Source organism: Eretmochelys imbricata, chromosome 5, assembly GCF_965152235.1.
Source record: "Eretmochelys imbricata isolate rEreImb1 chromosome 5, rEreImb1.hap1, whole genome shotgun sequence".
NCBI lineage: Eukaryota > Metazoa > Chordata > Testudines > Cheloniidae > Eretmochelys > Eretmochelys imbricata.
The window spans coordinates 65761793-65788003 of record NC_135576.1 but is presented as its reverse complement, the minus strand read 5'-3'; the positions used below and the strand labels follow the sequence as shown (position 1 = coordinate 65788003).

Sequence of the window (26211 nt, the reverse complement as noted above, 5' to 3'; positions counted from 1 at the left end):
CAAAAATTATAATTGGATCATGAGGAAGAAATACATGCTTTATATAATAGTCCCAAACTCTATATAAAGGCAGTCAAGGTCATTTACCCACCACTGAAAAGCAGTCATGTTTGATTAGAATGCGGCAATCATTACCCCAACTATATTACACCACAGTTTTTAGGAGAGGAAGAGAAGAATGTGTCCTCAATAGAATCTGCAGGAGGAATTTTATATGACCAAAAAGTACTCACAAAAGTTGGAATTGGCCAAAGTCAGACCTTCACAACAGAATCTTTCACTGTCACTTGACCATGAGTGACAAATGCCTCAATTTTACATGTCATCTAAAGGACAGCACAGCACTCTTTCCTCTGAAAGGGAAACTGACAGACATGGAGCTGATATGCAATAATATTACGAATACTGCTATGCAATTTTATGAATACTGTATGTGACCTGGTCAGTGAGGCGAAGTTATTGCATATTGGGCAAAGTGGAATACTTATTAGATACCTGCAATCTCAAAGATCAATGGGATCTATGTATGAAGGTGGCACAATGGCTGCCCGAGTAACAACACCAAGCATACACTCAAAAGACAATGGGGCAAACTGTTACCCTAATAGCAACATGCTTGGAACAGGGAAGGAGGAACACAAGTTGCAGGAGGGAAGAGTTTGAAGGAATTAACAGGAAATCAATGTGTTTGCACACACAGCTTGAATGCTAGCTGTAGTTACAGCATCACTGTAAATAAGTTTAGAAACATGGAGTACCAGCACCTGTAGTCAGTCTAGTGAGAGACACATCAAGGAAGAGTGTGATTAACAGGAAAATAAACAGCCAAAGAGATGCAGCCAAGATGGCGGAAGGTGAACAGAAGAAGAAACGGACCTTTAGGAAATTCACCTATAGAGGTGTTGATCTGGATCAGCTCCTCGATATGTCCTACAAGCAGCTGATACAGCTGTACAGTGTTCGCCAGCGCAGGCATCTGAACCGCAGCCTGCGTCGTAAGCAGCATTTCTTCCTGAAGCACCTTTGCAAGGCCAAGAAGGAGGCTCCTCCCATGGAGAAGCCAGAGGTAGTCAAAACTCACCTGGGCGACATGATCATCCTCCCCAAGATGGTGGGCAGCATGGTTGGCGTATACAACGGCAAAACCTTCAACCAGGTGGAAATCAAGCCCGAGATGATTGGCCACTACCTGGGTGAGTTTTCCATCACTTACAAGCCAGTGAAACACAGCAGACCTGGTCTCGGCGCCACCCACACATCGAGGTTCATTCCTCTGAAATAGATGATGCTTCGGGAAAATGTTTTCTATATGTAAATAAAGAAAATGCTCCTGCCCGAAAAAAAAAAAAAAACATCCTAAGGCAGATAAAACAGGCAGCATGGAGAGACTCGGACCACTAGGAATGCTGGATTTTCAGACAAAGTTGCACAAGCGTAGAAACAAGAACTGAGCCTGCACAGAGATGACCAAGAGGGATAAAGATAAGAAAATGAAAGTAAAGCTTTTATTTATTATTTCATTGTGGGAAATGGAAAAAAAGCTAGTTAGACACCATTGCAAGGAATATTGTCTGAAACACTGGAACAGGTGATAAAAGCATTCAGGATTTGACCAGGAGAGAAATCACCCTCCCTTTCCCCCATCAAAACCAAGATGACAGGTTTCAGAGTAGCAGCCGTGTTAGTCTGTATCTGTAAAAAGAAAAGGAGCACTTGTGGCACCTTAGAGACTAACCAATTTATTTGAGCATAAGCTTTCGTGAGCTACAGCTCACTTCATTGGATGCATTCAGTGGAAAATATAGTGGGGAGATTTTATATACACAGAGAACATGAAACAATGGGTCTTACCATACAGACTGTAACCAGAGTGATCACGTAAGGTGAGCTATTACCAGCAGGACAGTGGTGGAGGAAGGAACCTTTTGTAGTGATAATCAAGGTGGGCCATTTCCAGCAGTTGACAAGAATCTGTGAGAAACAATGGGGGGGGGAATAAACAAGGAGAAATAGTTTTACTTTATGTAATGACCCATCCACTCCCAGTCTTTATTTAAGCCTAAGTTAATTGTATCCAGTTTGCAACTTAATTCCAATTCAGCAGTCTCTCCTTGGAGTCTGTTTTTGAAGTTTTTTTGTTGAAGAATTGCCACTTTTAGGTCTGTAATCGAGTGACCAAAGAGATTGAAGTGTTCTCCAACTGGTTTTTGAATGTTATAATTTTTGACGTCTGATTTGTGTCCATTTATTCTTTTACGTAGAGACTGTCCAGTTTGACCAATGTACATGGCAGGGGGGCATTGCTGGTACATGATGGCATATATCACATTGGTAGATGCGCAGGTGAACGAGCCTCTGATATAGGGGCTAATCACATCAGCCACACTGATGGTGTCCCCTGAATAGATATGTGGACACAGTTGCCAATGGGCTTTGTTGCAAGGATAGGTTCCTGGGTTAGCGGTTCTGTTGTGTGGTGTGTGGTTACTGGTGAGTATTTGTTTCAGGCTGGGGGGCTATCTGTAAGCAAGGGACTGGCCTGTCTCCCAAGATCTGTGAAAGTGATGGGTCGTCCTTCAGGATAGGTTGTAGATCTTTGATGATGCGTTGGAGAGGTTTTAGTTGGGGGCTGAAGGTGATAGCTAGTGGCGTTCTGTTATTTTCTTTGTTGGGCCTGTCCTGTAGTAGGTAACTTCTGGGTACTCTTCTGGCTCTGTCAATCTGTTTCTTCACTTCAGCAGGTGGGTAGTGTAGTTGTAAGAACGCTTGAGAGATATCTTGTTGGTGTTTGTCTCTGTCTGAGGGGTAGGAGCAAATGCAGTTGTATTGTGGAGCTTGGCTGTAGACAATGGATCGTGTGGTGTGGTCTGGATGAAAGCTAGAGGCATGTAGGTAGGTATAGCGGTCAGTAGGTTTCTGGTATTGGGTGGTGTTTATGTGACCATTGTTTATTAGCACTGTAGTGTCCAGGAAGTGGATCTCTTGTGTGGACTGGTCCAGGCTGAGATGGTGGTGGGGTGGAAATTGTTGAAATCATGGTGGAATTCCTCAAGGGCTTCTTTTCCATGGGTCCAGATGATGAAGATGTCATCAATGTAGCGCAGACCTAAAAGTGGCAATTCTTCAACAAAGAAACTTCAAAAACAGACTCCAAGGAGAGACTGCTGAATTGGAATTAATTTGCAAACTGGATACGATTACTTAGACTTGAATGAAGACTGGGAGTGGATGTGTCATTAGAAAAACTATTTCCCCTTGTTTATTCCCCCCTCCCCCCACTGTTCCTCAGATGTTCTTGTCAAATGCTGGAAATGGCTCACCTTGATTATCACTACAAATGGTCCCCGTCGTCGTCCCTCCCCCATGCTCTCCTGCTGGTAATAGCTCACCTTACCTGATCACTCTTGTTACAGTCTGTATGGTAAGACCCATTGTTTCATGTTCTCTGTGTATATAAAATCTCCCCACTTTATTTTCCACTGCATGCATCCGATGAAGTGAGGTGTAGCTCACGAAAGCTTATGCTCTAATAAATTGGTTAGTCTCTAAGGTGCCACAAGTCCTCCTTTTCTTTTTGCAAAACCAAGATGCAAACAAGGGAACAGCTACATTACATGGCTGAGTACTCTGAACTCCACATATAATTCTGGAGACATTAAAGATTCCCAAATTAAAGACAGGATCATCTGTGGAACATGTGATTCCAGCTTATGGGAGAGATTGTTGAAAGAAACAGATCTAATTCTAAAGAAATGTTTGCAAACAGCAAGGGCAGCTGAACTTCCCAAAGAAAAGATCTAAACAATGATAGCCTCTAGTTCAGAACACGTACACTGGCTCAAGCTAATGGAATGCAGGAAGTAGGACAGAGACAGACCGACCAAGCATGGAGGCATCATGGTCCCCAGTGTATAGATTTTGAAAAGTGATACAAAAAATAGAAAAATGCTGAGCCTATGGGCAATAGTGTAAGGGCTGTGAGAAGCAGAAACACTATGCCCCAATGCCACAGTAACCCTAGGAAGAAAATTAATCAGTACAAGCAGCGACTGATGATATAGAGCCTTCCAATGAGCATTCCTATATCTTGCAACGTGACTTGAGCAAATCAAAAGCTCTCAACATACATGCACTGCAAAAGAAAGCTACCAGCCATTCTATTGCCATATCTGCTATTGGATTAACAACTAATTTGATTCCGGATGGATTGCAGAGCCAGCTACAACATAATCCCAACAATACTGATAAGCAGCAATATTAGATTGGAGAAATGTAACTAAGTGCTGGTGAGATGCAACAAAACCATTCTGGGGGCAATAAGGAAACACAACACTACAATATCCTCTACTTGAGAGAGGAGGGAGAACTGTCATCATGGGTCCCGTCCAGCATTCTAACAATATAAGGGCATATTTTAAGGAGATTAACACCCAGGGGGCAAGATACAGTTACAAATAGACCCTCATGTGCAGCCTGCTAGACTACTAAAACGCAGAATTCTGGAGGAGCCACTAAACAAGGAGTTGGCAAGCCGGTAAACAAGAGGCATCATTACACCCATTGAAACTAGCACAGAGCGAACCAGCAGCCTCATTGTGATAAGAAAACCTTTAGGTAAACTGAGGACCTGCATTGATCCAACACCACTGGAACAGAGCATTGAAAAGAAGTCACTAAATATTACCAATGACGGAGTACATACTACCTGATTTATCCAGGCCAAAAGTAGTAACTGTTTGTGATGTCAAGAATGGATTCTGGCATGTTAAGCTAGATGAGCCAGCCACCTGATAACTTTTGCCACATCTTTTGGAAAGTATCATTGGGTGAGAATGCCTCTGGGCATCAACTCAGTCCAAGAGGTGTTCCAGTGTAAACTGAAATAGGCACTAGAGGGCAGTGGTGCTGGAACAATTTTTATAGTTGGGGTGCTGAGAGCCATTGAACCAAATTGTAAACCCTGTATATGATGGAAACCACTTCAAGCCAGGAAGTGCAGCAGCATCCCCAGCACCTCTAGTTCCAGCAACTATGCTAGAGGGAATCCCAGACAGCCAGATCATAGCTGATAAGATTCTTAATGTACAAGAAGATAGAATCATAGAACTGGAAGGGACCTCAAGTGCAGTCCCCTGCACTCATGGCAGGACTAAGCATTATCTAGACCATCCCTGAGAGGTGTTTGTCTAACTTGCTCTTAGAAATCTCCACTCATGGAGATTCCACAATCTCCCTAGGTAATTTATTTCACTACTTAACTACCCTGATGGTTAGGAAGTTTTTCCTAATGTCCAACCTAAACCATCCTTGCTGCAATTTAAGCTCATTGCTTCTTGTCCTATCCTCAGAGGTTTTCTCCCTACTCCTTGAAACAACGTTTTATGTACTTGAAAACTGTTATGTCCCCTCTCGGTCTTCTATTCTCCAGACTAAACAATCCCAGTTTTTTCAATCTTCCCTGATAGGTCATGTTTTCTAGATGTTTAATCATTTTTGTTGCACTTCTCTGGACTTTCTCTAATTTGTCCACATCTTTCCTGCAATGTGGCACCTAGAGCTGGACACAATACTCCAGCTGAGGCCGAATCAGCGTGGAGCAGAGCTGAAGGATTACTTCTCCTGTCTTGCTTACAACACTCCTGTTGATACATCCCAGAATAATGTTTGCTTTTTTTGCAACAGTGTTACACTTTTGGCTCGTATTTAGCTTGTGATCCACTATGACCATTAGCAATTATCTTCAAAAAGTCATGAAAGATGGGAGAGATTCCAGAGGATTGGAAAAGGGCAAATATAGTGCCAATCTATAAAGATATCAAGGAGGAGGTAATCCAGGACCATGATAACAGGAGGTAATCTGTGGAAACGCCTAAACAAATGCCAGGAGCAGAACATTAAGCTGAATGTGGACAAACTGAAGATGAGAACTGAGTCCCCAATATGGGACATCAATTGACCTCTCCACCAGATTCTAAGAAACACAGCCATTAAAGAAACGCCCACACCAAAGGATATGAAGGGATTTCACTAATGTATAGGGATAGCCAACTGTCCTTTTAAATTCTGCGCACACCTGTCCAAAGCTTGTGAACCCTTAACACACCACAGTGCTGTGTGGGAATGGTCAGAGACCCAAGAACAGGCATTTGAAAGAGTAAAGAGAATTACAAGCAAGGCACCAGTCTTTGGGTCCTACAGCCCTCCAGAGTCACTACAGCTACAGCATAATGCCCCAGAAGGAATCCTAGGAGCAGTACCGATGCAGTGCCCAGCAGCTCATAGCATTTGCTAATAGGGTCCTGACAGACATGGAAAGGGGATGTGCTCAGATCGAAAAGGAGCTACTGGCTGTGCTCTTTGACATAGAATGATTCCATCAGTTCACCCTCGAGCTCACGGTGGACGTGCAGTCTGATCACAAGCCAACAGAAAGCATCAAGGAGAAGCTACTGCTGAGTGCACCCACGTGACTACATCACATGTTATTGAGACTCCAGGACTAAGATTTGAGGATAACATATTGCCTAGGAATGTCACTACTGGTGACAAATACACTGAGCAGAGCATACCTTCCAGATTACTCTCAAGGGCTCTGTGGAACTGGAATGTCTATCAACATGCTGTATCTTTGTATCTCCAGTGGGGGGCTCCAGGCAATCCAACAAAGCACTGAACAGGATGTGATGCTACAGACTGCAAGTTAACAATTTCCATGTGAGAGATGAGCTGTGTGTGCAAGAGCAGATTTTGTTTAAAAGGACTGGGAAGTAATCCCAGCAGATTTAAATTCTGACATTATGAGATGGAGACACACTCCACACGTAGGGATAGAGGCATGTATGAAATGAGCCAGGGAAGATATCAATTGGCCAGGCATGAATGCACAGTTATGAGCGGCTACACTGAACAGTGCAAAGTGTGCAAAGACAATAGTGATTGATAACAGAAAGACTCTACAGCCTGATGACATCCCAACCCAACCCTGGGAAAAGGTCAGAACAGACCTCTTAATTTTGATGGCAGGAACTACATGGTCACAGAAGATTACCACTCCACTTTCTGGGAGATGGACTGTCTGGAGTGCGCTCAGGCAAGAACTATGATCAGGAAACCCGAGGCACATTTTGCAAGTTATGGAATACCTGACACACTATGCTCAGACAATGACACTGCACCAGAATTTAAATGTTCCAATGCCAAAAATGAGAATTTGAGAACAAAATATTTTCCCTTGAGTACCCAGAAAGCAATGAGAAGGTAGAGTTAGTAAAGACAGCCAAGAGACTGCTGGCAAAGGCAAAATAGACAGGAAGGGATCCCTACCTGACAATGTTGGACCATTGGAACACACCCTCTCAGTGACTAGATGACTAGCCCAGGACAGGGACTGATGGGCCAGAGAACCAAGATTCTGCTACCCACAAGAGGTAGTGTCTGCTGCAGCCCAGAGGAAAAATAATAGACAGGACACAGAACCAGTTAATAGAATGCCAAGCTAGGCAGGCAACTCACTACAACAAAAAACCCAAGGACCTGAGGCCACTACACACACGTGATCAGGTCTGGGTCCAACAATCAAATAGCCACAAAAAGCAATGGCAAAAGTCAAAGCGACAGTGGAACACAGGTCATATGAGGCTACATATAAGCTACAGACACATGACTGGTTTGGGGACCAAACTGAAGGCAACTCCAGAGTAGTAGCAGACAGCTGGCACCCAAACAAATGGGACCAAGGCCAGGACTTGGAGGACTTAGAAAGACCTTGTCCATCAGCTGGCCTGATGTAGGAGAGTTCAAAGAAATATAGTATCTGAGCAACAAAGAGGACCAACAGGATACCAATCAACAGAATGAAGGCAACAACAGGATAGAAGCAAGTCCCCCACCAACAGCGACAGCAGAAACAAGAAATGGAAGACAGGTTTGAAGACCTGATAGACTATCAGGTCGAACAGGCTACAATGGACAGGTTTGCAAAGGCCATATCTCTATCATGGGTGCCGATTCCGTGGGTGCTCTGGGGATGGAGCACCCACCGCTGGCCCCGCAGATCAGTGCCTCCTCCTCCTCCCTCCCAGTGCCTCCTACCCACTGCAATCAGCTGTTTAGCGTGCAGGAGGCACTGGGGGAAGGAGGAGGAGTGGGGGCAGGAAGAAGTGGGGGAGGGGTAGAAAGGGGGCAGGGTGGGGTGGGAGCTTGGGGAAAGGGATGGAGTGGGGGTGGGGCTGAGGCAGCAGTGGCAGGAAGAGGCAGGGTGGGGATTATTAAAAGGAAAGATGTAGCAATCTGCAAGGAACTTGGAGAGGGAAAAGTTGGGACTGGGAGCTGCGGGGGGCCGTGCCTGCAGATAGTCAATATCAGCACAATGTCTTGTGGCCCACAATCAGATTACCCTGATGGGCCGCAGGTTGCCCGTGGGCTGCAGGTTGCCCACCACTGCTCTAAATGCTAGTGTAGAATCACAATTCGTGTTTTTGAACACCTTTGCTGTACTACATAGCTAGGAGGATGCACTGCTAATTATATAAAGGTGTAGTGTCCCCATCAGGTTCTTCCTAATGTTAAATGTTTCTAAATTCTGCTTCCCTCTGATCTGTATTAGTTACACTGTATTGCTTGTAGGATGGAATACTCATTGAGTGGTCAAACCTAAACACCCTCCTCATTTTACACTAGAGCACTCAATGTCAGAGCTTTTTTTCTTGTTGTAGTGTCATTTACAAGATGTCAAGGGCAAGCAGCTGCATGCTGTGGATATGTACAGATATTTCTTCTCAGCTTTTGTTCTTTGACCCGTACTGCAGTGAGACTGAAGCTGCGGAGGGGCAGAAAAGAAACCCTCCCTATGCATTTCCTCTACCAAGCTGAATATTTCTGAACTAACTGCATTTCTGGGTTCATTGCTTTTGCAAGGATGCCAGCTTGACACTCCAAGCAAGCAAACAAGCAAACCCACACTATGTTTCAATTAGGTAAGACTTTGTATTATAGTATACATTTTTTTGTATCCCCTCTACAGCCGCTACAGGGATCTGCAACTGATTCCCTTGGGAGCTCCTGGGTAAAAACTTTCCGTTCTGTAGAAAGGTTGTTTCTGAGCAGCCATCTCCAGAGCAAATCATGTCTGAGCTAGTAGATGGTAAACAAAAACTAAGTCCCACAGGGTCTAGAGTGACCTGAATAAGGTTCACATTAAAAGGTAGGGACTACAGTACAGTCGTTTCAGACTGTGTATGAACATGTGTGTATAATATCACCAATACCCTTAGCTAAGGCTAACGCCCAACAATTAATTCTTAAGAGCCTGGCAGCAGTCTAAGATCTACATAATGAAATGTTGTTTGTCATCCTTAGTAGGCTATTTTTGTGTGCGCTAGTAAACAAATTTCCCACTGTGTCATCCTATGCTCTTATCAGTCATTGCAAGGCCCTTCTTTATACCCTTTGCTCTAGTGTAAACAAAATGTTAATATAATCTTTATATAACTGGGGGGCACCCACCTCTCACAGGAGCCCCCTGGTTGAGTGGGTGTGCCTACACTCTTAGTCCACTGTGACCTCTGTCGGTAGTTTCTCAGGCAAGTTTTCAGTTACTTAGCCCTCCAGCCAAGACTCTCACACAATCTGTATGTGAAACAAAACAGACCCCTTCTGAGGTATATAGTCCAATAGGGCTTATCCCAGTACCCCTCCATTAATATCTCTGTAGCTCCCTGAGTCTTTAAATAGTCCCAGCCATAGTACAGGGCCATCCCCCCAGGGTTTCCTCCCTGGAGACACAGTCGTTGCCTGCTCTGGCCCTTCCTGGTCCCAGCTGGGCCACTAAACCCTCCAATCCCCTTCAGGGGGGTATCAAAGTCCTAAAGACTGACCCTCTGCCAGGTCTTCATCCCCTTTCCTGGGCTTATGTGCATTCCCCTTCTTTGGGACTTATGCCACTTCCCTAGTGGCTAGTGGGGTGGACCCAGTCCCGCCCACTACTGGTTCCAGCCAAGGAACCCTATGAATATCAGCTGCCCACTGTGTCCCTTTAACTAAACTCTGTTTCTGTTCCCTGGGCCACTTCACTGTAGCCCAGCACCTTCTCAAACACTTCACCCTTACTATATGGCTGAAGTCTTTTACTCAGTCCCAGCAGTTAGCCAAGAGCTCTCTCTTGCTCCCCAGTTCGCTGCCAGTGACTGATCTGTCCATGGTCCTGTTGCTCCTTCAGCCAGCCAGGAAGGCAGTCCTCACTCCTTCAGCTCCAGGCAGCAATTTCCCATAACAAACACACTTAGTGATCTGCTTTTACCCTTTCTACAGGGAAACGGGACAAACGGCCATTGCCATCAATTTTAAAATGCAACATAGATTGGACCAATTTTTAAGAAAACCAACTTTCCCTTTGAATTCCCCAGGTCATTTTATAACCTGATATCACCCACTGAGCTGTGGAATACATTTTGGATGTTTTCATTTTAGTTTTACAACATATTGGCCCACATCCTACTGTCTCTTATGCAAATCTTCAATAGAAGTCAACCCCTTTCCCCCTCCCCTTGAATAATACAGACTGGGGTGGCCAAACTGTGGTTTGAGAGCCACATGTGGCTCTTTTACCATTAAAGTGCAGCTCACGAGCCCTTCCACAGCCCCCCACCCACCCATTCTCTACCTTCCTCTCACCTACCAGACTGGGAGTGGGCTGCTCTGGACCTCTGCCTTGCAGTGGGGTAGTGGCTTCTGTCCAGTAGGGAGGGGGATCTCAGCTCTCAAACTTCTGAAGATTGTCGTATGTGGCTTGGAGGGCCAGTAAGTTTGGCCACCCTTGATATAGACCGAGAATTGTAGGCTTTAAACCTCAGCCCTGGCAGAAACAGATGCCGTTCTGTTTGCCTTTAATTAGAGTCGCACCCACTTAAGCCAGGCATGAATTTAGTCGTCTTAGGTGTATATCCCAGTTAAAGGGCCCAATCCTGAAAGCTACTGAGCATATGAATCAGTGGCTGTTACAGGTGCTCATCATCTCTAAGACTTGAGTCAGTAAAGGCAAAATTTTCCAAAACACCAAAGTGACTTAAGAGCCTAAGCCCCACTTCTTAAAATGCAACTGATTTTTACTTACAACAGGCTTAATTGACACCTACAAGAAATTAGCCAATAATGGTATGATAGAGGATTTATTAGGGATCACTTAGAGTAGACAATATATAAATCTTATAATTTTGAGTATTTTACACCTCTTCCCTAGTCATTATACACTGCTCATTTTATTGGCGTGTAAACTCTGTGGGCAGGGACTATATTTTGTACATAGCTGGAAAACAGTGCATAATGGTTGCTACCAGGATATAAATAATAACATGCAGTTTTTTCCCTCTTAGCCGTGGCCCACACCTTTAACAAATAAAAATGAAAAATAAATGAAATTTTTGTCATTCGTTTGTGACCAGCGAAAATGATACAATTCTGAATAATAATCTTATCAAACTGTATCCACTTCAGTCCACCTCTTGCAACACAGATGTGAAAGACAGAGAAAGGTTCAAACAGTAACAACATGGCGTTTCATGTAGGTTTTCATTTCTTGTTGTTTTTTCACTCTTGACCTCTGACCTAGAGCCACAGAACCTCAGGCTGTGTCCCTGTCACATGTCACTAGCAGATAACTAATGTTGAAATGTCATGTCTAAATCCTGGGGTCAAAGCAAATTGCGTACTAAAGTTGCACTGCATCTTTTAACTAAGGGACACTGCTGCATTTCATGGGTGCGATCCTTTCATCTGAAGTCAATAATTTGAAAGAATAGTTAACTCCTTAATTATGTTTTTAAATGTCTATCGAGACAAGAACTTTTACCAGATGCCTTGAACAACCAAGCATCCCCTTAACAAACCCTAATACCAGTAGGCACATTTCTCTTCACTTCTCCCTGAAGTGAGTAGCAATAGAATCATCTCTGGCTTGTGATGTCTCTTATGGGTAAGATTGCCCTCATAGGCAACTACCATTCACTCTTAGAGGCTGGAGGGGAGAGCCATTTCTTACACTAAGAGGAGATTATGTGATCTTGTTAATAATATTGTTCTGCATCTGATAAATCCCAACATATGAAACCCTGGTTTGCAGAGATGCTTTTCTCAGTCATACTAAAGACACAGTAGTAGAAACACACTGTACCTGAGGCAGGTACTGTGCATTCCATAGGAAGCCACCTTCCTTTGTTTTTACTGATACTCTTGTTTTAACTGAGCACACACAGCTGTTCCTGCCAGATCTTTACCCTTTATATGACTTTAGCCTTTTCCTTCTATTGCTTTCTTTTCCTTCTTGACATGGAACAGAGCTCAAAAAGTTAATCACACAAGTCTTATGGAAAATTAAAAAGCATTAAGCACTGCATCATACCTTAACATGGTTTCTCACTGTACAAATAAAAGGTTTATCACCAATCCAAGATTTTTTTTTTAATTTTTTTTTGTAGGTACTAACTACTGGAGGTACTTGCATAAAGCAATTTAACATTTAACAAGGAGAAAAAGGGTTTCCTGATATGAATAATAAAATCTTTGCCTTGCAGGGAAGATGCTTTGAAGTGGAATATGGGGCACATACAACAAGTGTCAGAGAGCAAGTAGTTCATGAAAATGCTTATAGTGTTACTAACCTAAATGCACTGAAACTGTAAAACAGGAACAAACTACCTGATACAGCAAAAAGTAGCTAAACTCATGTACATATTTAAAAAAGTGTGATTATTTCAGCAAACTGAATAATTTTAAAAAGGCATTATTTGAAAAATTATGCACAAGTGAGAGCCTACATATGCCTCTGACAGGAGAACTTGGCCAATCTCATAGATTCATAGACTCCTAGATATTAAGGTCAGAAGGGACCATTACGATCATCTACTCTAACCTCCTGCACAATGCAGAATCTCACCCACCTACTCCTGCGATAAACCTCTCACCTATGTCTCGGCTACTGAAGTCCTCAAATCATGGTTTAAAGACTTCAAGGTGCAGAGAATCTTCCAGCAAGTGACCCGTGCCTCATGCTACAGAGGAAGGCAAAAAAAACCCAGGGCCTCTTCCAATCTGCCCTGGAGGAAAATTCCTTCCCGACCCCAAATACGGTGATCAGCTGAACCCTGAGCATGTGGGCAAGATTCACCAGCCAGATACCCAGGAAAGAATTCTCTTTAGTAACTCAGATCCCACCCCATCTAACATCCCATCACAGGCCATTGGGCCTATTTACCATGAATAGTTAAAGATCAATTAATTGCCAAAATCACGTTATCCCATCATACCATCTCCTCCATAAACTTATCGAGTTTAATCTTGAAGCCAAATAGGTCTTTTGCCCCCACTGCTTCCCTTGGAAGGCTATTCCAAAACTTCACTCCTCCGATGGTTAGAAACCTTCGTCTAATTTCAAGTCTAAACTTCCCGATGGCCAGTTTATATCCATTTGTTCTTGTGTCCACATTGGTACTGAGCTTAAATAATTCCTCTCCCTCTCTGGTATTTATCCCTCTGATATATTTAGAGAGCAATCATATCTCCCCATAACCTTCTTTTGGTTAGGCTACAACAAGCCAAGCTTCTTGAGTCTCCTTTCATAAGCCAGGTTTTCCATTCCTCGGATCATCCTAGTAGCCCTCCTCTGTACCTGTTCAAGTTTGAATTCATCCTTCTTAAACATGGGAGACCAGAACTGCACACAGTATTCCAGATGAGGTCTCACCAGTGCCTTGTATAATGGTACTAACACCTCCTTATCTCTGCTGGAAATACCTCGTCTGATGCATCCCAAGACCGCATTAGCTTTTTTCACGGCTATATCACATTGGTGGCTCATAGTCATCCTGTGGTCAACCAATACTCCAAGGTCCTTCTCCTCTTCTGTTACTTCTAATTGATGCGTCCCCAGCTTATAACAAAAATTCTTTTTATTAATCCCTAAATGCATGACCTTACACTTCTCAATTAAATTTCATCCTATTACTATTACTCCAGTTTACAAGGTCATCCAGATCTTCCTGTATGATATCCTTCTCTAAATTAGCAATACCTCCCAGCTTTGTATCATCTGCAAACTTTATTAGCACACTCCCAATTTTTTGTGCCAAGGTCAGTAATAAAAAGATTAAATAAGATTGGTCCCAAAACCGATCCCTGAGGAACCTCACTGGTAACCTCCCTCCAGTCTGACAGTTCACCTTTCAGTATGACCCGCTGTAGTCTCCCTTTTAACCAATTCCTTATCCACCTTTCAATTTTCATATTGATCCCAATTGATCCCTCATCTTTTCCAATTCAACTAATAATTCCCTATGTGGCACCGTATGAAACGCCTTACTGAAATCTAGGTAAATTAGATCCACTGCGTTTCCTTTGTCTAAAAAAATCTGTTACTTTCTCAAAGAAGGAGATCAGGTTGGTTTGGCAAGATCTACCTTTTGTAAAACCATGTTGTATTTTGTCCCATTTACCATTGACCTCAATGTCCTTAACTACTTTCTCCTTCAAATTTTTTTCCAAGACCTTTCATACTACAGATGTCAAACTAACAGGCCTGTAGTTACCCAGATCACTTTTTTCCCCCCTTTCCTAAAAATAGGAACTATGTTAGCAATTCTCCAGTCATACGGTACAACCCCTAAGTTTACAGATTCATTAAAAATTCTTGCTAATGGGTTTGCAATTTCATGTGCCAATTCCTTTAATATTCTTGGATGAAGATTATCTGGGCCCCCTGATTTAGTCCCATTAAGCTGTTCGAGTTTCGCTTCTATCTCAGATATGGTAATATCTACCTCCATATCCTCATTTCCATTTGTCATGCTACCATTATCCTCAAGATCCTCATTAGCCTTATTAAAGACTGAGGCAAAGTATTTGTTTAGATATTGGGCCATGCCTAGATTATCCTTAACCTCCACTCCATCCTCAGTGTTTAGCGGTCCCACTTCTTCTTTCTTTGTTTTCTTCTTATTTATATGGCTATAGAACCTTTTACTGTTGGTTTTAATTCCCTTTGCAAGGTCCAACTTTACTTGACTTTTAGTCTCACTTTATCCCTACATGTTCTGGCCTCAATAAGGTAGCTTTCCTTGATGATCCTGCCCATCTTCCACTCCCTGTATGCTTTCTGCTTTTTCTTAATCACCTCTCTGAGATGCTTGCTCATCCAGCTTGGTCTACAATTCCTGCCTATGAATTTTTTCCCCTTTCTTGGGATGCAGGCTTCCGATAGCTTCTGCAGCTTTGACTTGAAGTCATCCCAGGCCTCCTCTGCCTTTAGATCCAGAAGTTCTTCAGTCCAATCCACTTCCCTAACTAATTTCCTTAATTTTTGAAAGTCAGCCCTTTTGAAATCAAAAACCTAGTCACAGATGTATTTTTGTTTATCCTTCCGTTCAGTTTGAAACTAACTAGCTCATGATCACTTGAACCAAGGTTGTCCCCTACAACCATTTCTTCTATGAGGTCCTCACTACTCACCAAAACCAAATCTAAAATGGCATCCCCTCTAGTCAGTTCAGAAACTACTTGATGAAGGAATCCATCAGCTATCACATCTAGGAAAATCTGAGCCCTATTATTATTACTAGCACTTGTCCTCCAGTCTATATCTGGGAAGTTAAAGTCTCCCATGATCATGCAATTTCCATTAGTATTTACTTCATTAAAAACACTAAAGAGGGCTCTATCCATATCCAAATTAGATCTCAGCGGTCTATAGCACACGCTAAGTACTATCACAGGGGAGGCTCTAGTAGTTTTCTTCCCCAAAGTGATTTTTGCTCAGATGGACTCTGTCTTACCCATTCCATCGCTTCGTATTTCTTTACATCCTTGATATACAATGCTACTCCACCACCTTTACCTTTATTTCTGTCTTTCCTAACAGCACATACCCTTCAATAGCTGAAGTCCAGTCATCACTACTATTCCACCATGTTTCTGTTATCCCTATAATATCTGGTTTTACTTCCTGCACCAGTAGCTCTAGTTCCTCCATTTTGTTACCTAGGCTCCTCGCACTGGTGTACAAACATCTTAATTTTTGCTGTTTGGCCTCGCTCACATTTTTTACCTGATTAGCCACGGACATTCTACAGCCAGTATGACCTATTAGACTGATGTCCACACTGCCCTTCCTCCTTATGTCCATTCTCCTACCCACGGCTGTATCCTTTCTTACTTTGTTTTCTTCCCTCTCAATGCCAAAATCCGACATGGAGATTACCTGGACATCTCCCAACCATCTCCCCCAAATTCCTAGTTTAAAGCTCTCTTACTCAGGTGTGCCAGCCTCCATCCTAGAAGTCTATTTCCTTCCCTACTCTGATGAAGTTCATCCCGAGAGAACTGTCCTCTGTCCATGAATGCCTCCCAGTGGCCATACATCCCAAAGCCCTCCTTATAGCACCACTGCCTGAGCCATCTGTTGATAGTCATAATCTTGTCACACCTTTGTTGCCCTTCTTTAGGAACAGGCAGAATCCCACTGAAGATCACCTGAGCCTCAATTTCCTTAAGCGTCTTCTTCAGCCTGGCATAGTCTTCCTTGATACGTTCCTGTGAGAATCTACCGGTATCATTTGTTCCCACATGAAGGACAATCAGTGGATTCTTTCCCGCTCCCTTTAGGATCCTCTTCAGCCTCAGGTCCACATCACGTATCTTAGCACCCAGCAGACAGCACACCCTTCTGTTCTCCAGATCAGGTCTTGTTACAGGCCTGTCTATTCTTCTCAGTAAGAAGTCCCCAATCATGTAGACCTGCCTTTTCCTGGTGATGGTGCAATTCTCCAGTCTATCCCCTGTTCCCTCTGGCTGCAAGTTCTTTCCATTCCTATTCTCCCTTGTAATCCTCTTCAACCCATCCTGTATCCTCCTGGCACTCACATTTGGTGTAGTCTCCATTGACTCTTCCCCTTTTCCTATAGGCATTTGCCTCATAAAAGCAAGTAGTATATATCTGGGATTCTGAGAATATAAAGGATTTGCTAGAGGCTATTCAAAGAAGCTGCTTCTTACAGACTGAAATAAGTTGGCACCAGTCTTTAGATTTCTAACCCCAGATCCAGGCTGGCTCCCCAGCTTCCACCTGTAGGTACTTTTGCTTTTCTGCACTGCAGGCTGCTCAGCCCCACATGCTGGAAGGGGAGAAGCTGAGCAGATGGAGCCCGGGCTACTCAGAAAAGGAGCCTGTGTCCATACCTTGAGAAGGGACTCTCTGAGGAGAACTGGAGGGGAATACTATTAGGGCAATTATTGATGGAGAGGATTCTATCAAAATGTAAAATTCACCCCTAGTCCTCACCTGGGTTAGATCTTGAGGTGAACCCCAAAGGGAGGACTCCATCCAAAGGAGAGAGCACAAAAACAGAAAACCAGTCATCAACAATGGAGTTTACTTTTTGTAGCACTTGCATAAGGGTCAAGCTCAGATGAACAAATTCCCCCCTCCACACTACACAAATCAAATGATTACTAAGAATAATCATTTATGGAATGCTGTAAATGTATGTATGGCAGCTGCCATCTTTACCAATACCAATACATTGGGAACTGAACCAGGGACCTCCAGAGCTAAAAGCTTGAGATACTACTGCTTGAACTGAAACCTTTCACTGTGGCTATAACAAACCTGTATTCTTTGTGGATCCGACATAAAAAGGGACCTGAAACATACACTCAGCAGGTTACATATGCATTATATACAAATTGAGGTTTAAACACATTTCCTGCTACAAAGTACCCACAATCCATAAAAAAAACAGGAAGAACACAGAGAAGACAGAGGAAAAGAATTCAGGCAAATGAAGGAAGTGAGGAGATTATTGGTAAAAGGGATAAGGTAGTTAAAATTCCTGGAAGAAGCAGATTTTAAGAAAAGTTTTGGAAGAGATGAAGACACTTGGCAAATAAGAAGTGGGCGCCTCTGCCATGCTTAGAGTGCTGCATAATAGAAGTCACAAACCTGAGAATAGGAGGAGAAAAAAGGAAGCACCAAGAAGTGAGGATTGGGAGGTACATCAAGAATGAAATGGGGCAGGAGGACAAGACATGTTATGGCAAGACAAAGAGATGTGAAGACTGTCTTGTGCAGCAGGAGACAAGAAGCCAGTGAAGAGATTCTAGGAAAGAGTGATGTAATAAGAGCAGCAGAAGTGCTTTGTACAGACAGGAGAGAGCTGCAAGGAGGCCAAAGAGGATAAGAGGTCCAACAATAAGGAGAACAGTCAGCAAGTTAAAGCTTTATTATTTGCATACAATCAGCAATCTTAAAGTTTTCCCCCCATGTTGACATTCTGCTGGTTTGAGAGAGAGACAGATCCTTTGTAAGAAATCGGGGAATACCACTGACATTTCTAGAAATTGTTAACTTGGACAATCTTCTTATGTCTCCCTCAATAAAACAACTTTTATAAGCTTTTAAAAACATAACCTATTAAAACCCGAACTTGCTTAAATAGTGCCTCCCAGATTAAATGCTTGTATTCCTGTTTCAGCTCCCAGATGCCCTTGGAGTGTCAGTGCTATGTAATGTGAACACATCAAGATGACAGACACAGCAGACTAGACACTGCAGAATGAAGCGTTTGCTGCAATGAGCCATTTATGAAAGAGTCTGGCAAAAATAGAGGACCTGTTCTACAGAACAGAAATATTCCTAGTCATTCACATAATTAAATCATGTCTGTGTACACTCTTCATTTGCCTTCATTGCCAGCAGTGACTCACCAGAAGTGCTTAACTGTGAAATCTCTGAGCTCCACAGATTATCTTTTGAGTTACGTCATTCCCTTAAGATCTCACTCAAAATAAAGAGTTTGGACTGCGTAGTGCTGCAGTCCCTTCATCAAGGTGAAATGCAAGATCAACACATGATAACAAACAGCATGGAGGGGGACATATTAATATATAATTTATACATTGGTGATGTTAGACAGCATTACTATATCCCCTATATAATTTTACACCAAATACATTTAAACAAACAAAACCAACTTATTTGCTATATAAAATACATAGCCTTTAAGGTTGCAGTCCATGATAAAACTAAGACAAAAACAAACTAGTGGAAACTCGGTAAGAAACTTACGCTATGTACGATAATGGCAAGAGACCATTTGGCTTGCTATCTGGTAACTATTAATATTTGAAGGAACACCCCACAGTCTAGCTTCCTTAAAGGAAATCCAAAATAAAAACCCAATCGCCATCAAAGCCCAGAAACACACAGTGGTGGTTCTGCTGCTGGACCAATTTCAGACTCTGAAAAAAAGAGAAAATAGAATAAGACTGAAAACCATTTATCACCATCCAAACTCTAGGCAGCATTTTCCATGTAACAGAACAGTTCTTTCAGCTGAAGCCTCAGCGCTTCAGACTGCATGCTGCCCATACGCATATTCCAGCAGAAGGCTCTAAAGCAACAAGCAGGATTCACTGAGCAAGCTGACAGCCAGGCTGGAGAACTGAAGGACATCCAATGAAGTGAGCTGTAGCTCACAAAAGCTTATGCTCAAATAAATTGGTTAGTCTCTAAGGTGCCACAAGTACTCCTTTTCTTTTTGCGAATGCAGACTAACACGGCTGTTACTCTGAAATCTTCAGCAGAGAGCTTTAAGTAGGGCCAAGTCCTAGGGCCCCTTCTGTGAAGTGCTGAGCCTTCTCAGTCTCCACTGAACACTGCAAGGGGATTTGATTAGCAAGATTTGACTCTCAATGAACAGCCTATTTGAAGGTGCTGTGCCTCATTTAACATTTTGATTTATAGCCATCACTAGAAACATAGAAAGAAAATTCTAGCAGGACAGAAAACTATTCATAAAATGTAAATATGTTCTCCTCAGTGAAGCAACGGATTGCTAAATACATTATAGTTGGATGAAACAAGGTCATGTGTTCCAAAATTGATTTTGCAATTTTATCCTGACTAGCCAATCAATATTGTAGTTACTTTTAAATACTGACCAGATAGAAAGTTGACTGAGCCAAGATCACATTACCAAGCTACTGAAACCTCAGCAGAGAACAAATTCATAGCTGTTGTGTATCTGAGGCAAAATAAAAATGGTATGGGAGTGTGTATTATATTCCTGTTCCCAAAACACTCCATTAACTTCAGTGGGCTTTGGATCAGGCCTACTGTAAAGTATGGCTATGTTGATGCAGTTTTTAATGTTTCCTGCATTAAAGGTTGCAGTTCATATCTCCCTTCAAAGTACATATATTATTTAAACCAGTTTATCATAATTATTCACATTCTAGGGTCTTCTGTTCTTAGGGTGCAATGAGATAGGAAGCACAAAAACAAGAGTGGGCAAAATTAAAAGCGGTCTTTTATTTTAAAAGATCTTCAATTCATATAGCACCTTATCACGCCAAAACATGTTTGGGTGTGCACCAGCATCATCAATCATATTAGCAGAGGTCTTGAAAGAATGGCATTTGTTCATTAACAGCTGTTGCGAAAAATCAGGGAAGGGCGTGAATGTGTGCAGTATTGTTTTTGTGGAGTCTATAAAACTAATGACTAGTGCTAGTCTTTTCTTTGTTTTAAATTTCTCACCGATAGCTATTTTAAAGAAACCTACAGTGGACCAGTTTCAGACCTACACCTTTGCCCTGATTTTCAGGATTGCCAAGCACGCCCAACTCCAGCGGAAGTCCTTGGAGCTGCAAGGACTCAGTCTCTCTGAAAATCAGACATGAATTGTAGAAGACTCTCTCACCAAAAAATAATAAAGTACGTTACAATTTGCACCAACACCATTGACAGTGACCTTTTATTATTAGGTTATGAACATATATAATATGGTATAACATAGGTTAACATCCTTCCTGGAATATAACTATGCCTCACAGAAAACATAACTGTCACTTACTCAGAGCTTCAGCTGGTCTCAGAGTGTTTAGGAAACTGATAATGGACTAAAAGTAGATCCTATTCAGAGCTAAGCTGGCAGTTTTCAAAATGGAGTATTCACCAGTTGTCCCCACAGGCAAGAATTCTGAGCAGTGACTTAAATATGCTACTATTAGTCTGTATAGCCTGGTTGTCAGAGCACTTGCATCTCTGAATTGCTGCTCTGTATTGAGAGATATCAGTAAAGTGGCATGAACAAATTCAATCAAAGGCTGGCACACTGATGAATGACAAATCATGGATATTCAAATGTCATACAAGGTGCTCATAAATATTGCCCGCTTCAAGTATGTAAGACAGATATCAACCGGTTATGCAGAAAGCAATAGATGAATTCTCAGCCAAGATTCTCAAGGTGAAATAAGATGTTTAATTCTGCTGCTGAGTCCTATCTTCCATTTTTGACCCCAGAAAGAAAAATCATCTCAGAGGTTATGAATACACTTTATCATCTAGCATTACCTAATCCATATCAATTCATTTTATGGGAAGAGAATTATCAAATAATTTGGGACTACTTTGCTGTATTGCAGGTGAGATAATCCATTCCATAGTCCCTGCACGAGTTTTCTTTTTTTCTTTTTCTATTTATTAACTATTTACACAGAAAAATTCCCTGGTACATGTTTCTTCTGATGCATATTTTTGTGTGAAATGCATATAATTAATTCCTTGAATTTCCCAAGGCAAAGTCAGTGAGTACCAGTGGACTTGACAGGAATTAAATCCTGGCGTGAAGGGATTATGTTTTGTGGAAATCAAGGTCTTATATGGTTATTTCTTTGGTCTCTTAATATTTGCTGCAAGATGTTTTCCTTATTTAAAGCAGATAATTCAGATATGCTTATATTTAGTTTTCAAAAATCTTCATTACAAATTCCACACCAGGAGACTAGATAGTTTAGGGACGTTGGTAAGAGGATACAATTTCTTTCAACCCTAGGCCATTGTTGTGAATTTGGCCCAAGTTAGCAGTGACTGAAAGTAATCATTATCACATCTTTTGCGACCTAAGTGAAATGAGCTGGTTTTAGCAGTCCAATTCCTAGTCACTAAGTTTCTATTTTGCAAGTAACACTATTTTTAGTACCTCGTAGAGTGACATATGAATTAATAGTTCATAGAGACTCAACCATCATGTCATCCCTAGACATGGTCCCTCCAGAACAAGGTTGAGGGACATTGGTGGGATGGGGTAAAGGTAAATTTGTAGGATGGATGTCTGTATTTTCTCTGTTCCAGTCTTATTTCAGTGTTAACATCTTCTATAAGGGATTTTTTTAAAAAAATCACAAAGTCTCAGAGAAGTTCTTCACATTCTTCTACAGTATTACAGCCAGACTATTATCCATTGAGGAAAGCAAGACAAATCCAAGAATCAAGCCCCTCTGGAGTCCAGAGATAGTCAATGAATGACTACATTAAGTATTTTTATTTGACATTTCCAATGCTATTTTGCAAATCATTTCTTAGAAACTACAGTACATAAAGGAACTGTGATGACTAATGCAGTTCCAATGCATCTCTTCAGTAGTGGTTCCACTGTGACTTAAGGCAGAGCCCAGAGCAAAGGGCGCTGTTCGCACTGCACCATGCCTCAGGAGTATCCCTGTAAGGCATGATGACTCCAAAACACACCTCAGGTCACAATTTCTCCCCTGCTTCCCCCACCCTTTTTGGGGGGAAAGTGTAGGGGAGGAGTAAGATAAGGAAGAATAGTAATTTGCAACTGACAGCAAATTAAAAACAGTCTCTGCTCAGCTAATCAAGGATGGAACCACATTCCTCACCCACTTACTCCATTGGAGGATAAAGGTCACATCACATGAATATAAAGTCTGGGAGATATTAGGGCACTGACCTAGGATGGGGGAGACCCAAGTTCAAGTCCCTGCTCCAATGATTATTTATTTATAAAAAAGTGGAATAGCTTCAGCAGGAGACACTGGGAAAGCTCCATAGCAGAATATCCCATAGCCCAGTGGTGGGGGACTCTTTTGCAATGTGGGACAACCAAGTTCAAATACCTTCTCCACAACAGGCAGAGAGGGAAATTGAACCTGGGTCTCCCAGTGCCCTAACCGCTGGGCTAAAGCTTATAATGGGAGACAACCACCACCACTACCTCCTCCCCTTGTGAATCAAGCCCTTTAACTTATGTCATAATGCCTGAAATTGAAATGTATTTTTCAACCTGTAACACGTTTCAGTATTACCAAAACATTTTTATTTTTTGTTTTGGCTGAAACTATTCAGCAAATTCAACAAAAATTCACAAATCATTTCAGATGAACCAAAATGGCATTTTGGGGGGGGGGGGGCAATTAAACTGTTAACTGAAAATGCTTCATCTAGCTCTAATTTTAATATAAAAATATATATTAAATGTAACTCCTTATGGACTTATTCCGGTGATTTGGTAATTTAATTTATGTTTATTCGATCAAATGTAAGGTTAACATTGCCGTCAAATGCCATATGAGACACTTAGGTCACCCAAATACCAGGGTTAAATGGATGGCAATTAATTATTATTATTTATCAAATGCAGTTCCATGAAGTGCGCATAAATGCAGAGATAACAGGCCTTTGAGCAAAATATATCAAGAGGAAACATGTTTAAAAAACCATGTATGGTACAATGGCTACTGACCAACAACAGGATTTGAAAATTAATATACTGAGATAAATCCTGGGCTCCATTAACTCTGTAATTCGAGTGAAAATACCAAACATAATGCTGAGGAGACTCATTACAGAAATGCAGCGTAAGTAAATTGAACAGGTAGCGCCGCTGAATGGGTCATCGGTTAGACCACTCTAGAGAGCACTGTATCTGTATTGATTCCCATATCTCAGAAAATCTATAACTGCTCATGACGGAATAAAACTAAATAAAGCAATCTGGGTGAAACAAGCCTTCCAAGACTCAGGCTATGTCTACACTACCACAGTAAGTCTACCTATGCTACACAACTCTAGCTATGTGAATAACATAGCTGGAGTCGGCATACCTTAAGTCAAGTTACCGCGGGAGCTAGACCACAGGAGGTCAACGGCAGAAAATCTCCCATCGACTTACCTTACTCTTCTCATCAGGGGTAGAGTACAGGGGTCAACTGGAGAGCAATCTGCAGTCACTTTGGCAGGTCTTTACTAGACCCGCTAAATTGACCGCCGGTGGATCGATCTCAGACGTCGATCCCTGCCGTAGTGTAGACCTGCCCTTAGATTCTTCAGAAGTAAAAGGTAGGTTTAGGCCACTCTGGAATATCTTCTCATCTCAGTGTGTCAGGAAGCTCCCAATAATGACAACTCTCCTTATTAAAGATTATACATATCGTCTCTCTCTCTTTCTCTCACATACACACACCCTCTCTCTCTCTGACCCATATTCAAATTATGAAGCAGAAGAAAAGCAAAACACAAAACTGAATTTCAAATACACTTCAAAGAGAAACACCAGTGTGCTTTAGAATCCCTTGTTTAAAGGTTAATTTTGCTATAGATGTCAAATAGGTTTTGATCATGTTAATATATTTTATATGAGGTTTTCCCCCCCCAGGGTCTCTGTTCTTCTAAATGAATAATTCAAAGAGACTGTAAGGGCTTGTCTACATGGTGAGGTGTAGCGCGGCAAGCCATGTTGTGAATTCACAGTGCACCAGCTAGCCACACACTAATGTTTTGTGTGGACACTGATACAGAGCACTGAAAATCCAGCCACACTCCAGGACTCTCACTAGGAAGGAAAACAATTTATCTGCATAAGGTATTTGACTTAGTACCACATGACTTTCTCATTAAAAGATTATCACTATGCAATGTCAATAAGGCACAAGTTAAATAGATTAAGAACTGGCTGACAGATCTCAAAAAGCACTTGTCATTAGGGTATAAATAATTGAATGGGAGTGTTTCTTCTGTGGTCCTCAGGGATTAGAACTAGTCCTGATGTTATTCAACATTTTCATCAATGATCTGGAATATGAAATGACTACTGAAAGAAAATAGCACAAATATTGGTGGAGTGGAAAATAACCATGAGGACAAAACCATCATACAGAGCAATCTGGATTGCTTAATAAGCTTGGCCATTCAAACAAAATGTGTTTTAATACTACCAATTGCAAAATTATATGTATAGAAACAAGGAATGCAGTTCCTTAAATATCCTAAGGTGAATTTTTTCAGGTTCTGCCAACTTGAACGCATCTAACTTATCTACATATTTGTTAATCTGTTCTTTCCCTCTTTTTGGCTTGTGTTCCTCCCCTCCTTGTTAATATTAATTGTGTTGAGTATCGGTCGCCATTAACCTTTTTAGTGAAGCACCTGTCTTACTGAGGTCAACAATTATTAGCTCTCCTTCTTTGCTAATTTGAGGACCTACACTTTCCTTCCTCTTGCTCCTAATGCTTGTATAGAACCTCTTCTTAGTGCCTTTTATGTCCCTTGCTAGGTATAACTCATTTTGCGCCTTAGAATTTCTGATTTTTTCTCTACTAGCTTGTGCTACTCTTTTGTAAAAAGAAAAGCCATCTAGGTCAACTGAGGTCTCATTGAATGAGCTGTGACTCTGTTAGTGAAGTGACATAAGCCAGGTCACAGCACATGCATATACAGGAAGCTATCCAAGAAGAAATTCTTTGGGTGAAGACTGATTGTCCTTTTATTCTGTCCGCCGCTGCTATAAACAATTGGGAGGATTTACAGAAGTGCCTGCTTCTGTCTAAGTAGAACACCAGGGCTCTTTTGACGTCCAAGGTATATAAACACTCCTCTTCCCTACTCAAATGTGGCTTCACATAGAATGCAGGCACATACATTGGCTGATTGATAATGGAAAGATGACCCAAATTTTGAGACAAACCTTGGATAAGGACAGAGGTAAACCTTGTCCTTAAAGAATATAACATAGGGAGGCCCAGACTTTAAGGCACACAGCTCTCCTACCCTGCTGGCCAAGTTGATGGCCACCAAAAATGCCACCTTCATTTATAGATGCAGCAGAGAGCAAGTATCCAAAGGCTCAAACAGGGGACCCATAAGTCTTGACAACACTAAGTTTAGATCCCACAGGAGAATGAGGTCTTACACCTGAGGATACAATTTTGACTAAGCCTTTCAAAAACCTTTTATGGACATGTCATGAGCAAATAGAACGATTATCCATTGTAGGGTAGAATGCTGAAATAGCTGTCTGATTGAACTAACCACCAAACTTTGGTGTTTCCAGTGCAAATAAGTAGTCCAGAATATGTTCAACAGGA

At 41.9% G+C, this 26211-nt stretch overlaps 1 pseudogene; it reads left to right on the top strand.

Moving 5' to 3' along the window:
* The first annotated feature begins 844 nt into the window (after positions 1-844).
* LOC144264582 (small ribosomal subunit protein uS19 pseudogene) lies at positions 845-1352 on the top strand (annotated as a pseudogene).
* Positions 1353-26211: the final 24859 nt, after the last annotated feature.